The following is a 1975-nucleotide window of genomic DNA, read 5'->3' on the forward strand; positions in this document are numbered from 1 at the left end:
CATTTAAAGCCACGGATTCCCATTACCACCTCCAAAAAGGAAACTATTGTTCCCCGACTTCTATCAGAGGGCTGAATGATTCTTTTAGGATGTCTGGCTTTTGCCTGATAATCTAACCTCTGTTTTGTTTTATCTGCATGGCCTTCTTTCTGTGAATGAGTTCTTTGATTGGGCTGTTCTGGATGGGACTTCCTCTCACCACATATTTTTTTTGCTGCAAGAGATTTCAGAGAGCAAAAGGTACTTCTTGTGGGCTGGCTGCACCCCAGAATGTGGATGATTGTCTTGTTGTGTGGGCTGAGGCTGTTTGCAGTTTGCAGGAGGCTTTTCGGTCCTTTGACAGGAATCACTGAACATTGCTTGGACTCTAGCACAAGGCAGCTCTTTCTCTCAGGTGATTCATGGTTTATTTTTGCTTTTCTGGGAAATCCGCTGTGGCCCTCATAAGCACTACTGGATATACTTTTCAGGCTTGCCATCACCACAGATGGCTTCTGAGACAGTGTCTCAACATCATATTCGCTCCTGAGAGGCCAGTTCAAGGTGTGAGAACATTGCTCCACCTTGGACTTGCCTTTGTCATGATTCCTGCATTTCCCACGGAGCCCCTGTGAGGCCAAGGATGAAGGGAGGCAGTGAAGTCAAGAGCCAGGCAATCTTTCACTGTCACCACCTCTGTGGTCTCAGGTATGATTTCATCATTCAAAAACCCTCAACAGCACACGAAAGTATATTCCTATTTCCATGGGTCCAGCTTCTTGCACACAGCCTCTTTTGGGAATGGAGTCAGAGAGCAGTTTCCAGCGACCAGTACACAGTCTCAAAATACGCTCCTACTCCAGCATGACCTGACCAAAGGAGACAGCCTGATGGGGCCCTGAGGTTGAGACTTTTAAGGTCCCACAGTCGTTTTTCACAAGCAGCCTTTTTCCAATACCAGGCCCTCTCTCCAGTACAGTTTGTCCCTGCTTATGCAGGCTGACAGCTCTGACAGCCCAGCTTTTGAGCCTGCCTCATGAATGGACATGCTCCAGTCTCAGAGCACCAGGCCTGATTGTGAGCTCTGGCTAGCATCACAATGAATTTCAGTGTTGTGTAATGGCAACTCCCCCCACTTGGCAGAGAAGGAGACCTCTGTGAAGCTATGTCAGCCAAGAAGTCTCTCTTATCTTGTCTGTGGGGTTCCCGGGATATTCCCATGATTTTAGGAGAGGGAAGACATGAGCCAGCCTAAAGAAATTTCAAGCACAGGCCCAGGAGTAAACTGCAAAATCCTGAAGGATTCAAAGAGGTCTGCAGAATTCCTCACGCCTGCCTAAACATTGTACAGATGTGTGTTTTTTAAACTTGCCAAACTCTGATTTCTAGGCACAGCCCACCTGTGTTCCACAAGGTTGCTGTGTCCTAGGTGGACCTTCTTGCAGAACCACGCAGACTCAAGTGTTGCCAGGCTGTGCATTTCTCTGAAATTGTTGCAAGTGTTGGATCTTCGCATCTGTTGTGGGGCATTGTGTGTTTTTGTGTTAGTGTGTGTGTGTGCCTGTATTTGGACACTGCTTAAAGAAATGTGGCTACAGCTCTTCATTGCTTCTTTTTTTTTTGAGACTCCCAACATTGTGGTGGCCTGACTGTGTGGCTCTGATTGGACTGTGGGGCTTTGTGCTTTTTACTTTTCTGTGGATCATGAATTTGCAGTGAATTGGGAGTGTGCCAAGACCTACCAGCATCCAAATCACCTTGCAAAAAAAACATAAACAAAAGCCACTCTTGTACAAAAAGAGGGGCAAACCACACCACAAAACAGAAATCTCCCTATATTTTATTATCCTGTGGCCAACCCTATGAGAGACAGTAGAAGACCTGTCCGCAGGGCCCCTTGAATTTATCTCGAATTTGAAGTAAGCAGGTGCTTCATGTTTTGAGGGGGGCTCTGCATCATCTTGGGATTTCATCCTGGGACCTAGAGTGTGAGCAA

This window comes from Hylobates moloch, unplaced genomic scaffold (genome assembly GCF_009828535.3).
Source record: "Hylobates moloch isolate HMO894 unplaced genomic scaffold, HMol_V3 SCAFFOLD_25, whole genome shotgun sequence".
Classification (NCBI taxonomy): domain Eukaryota; kingdom Metazoa; phylum Chordata; class Mammalia; order Primates; family Hylobatidae; genus Hylobates; species Hylobates moloch.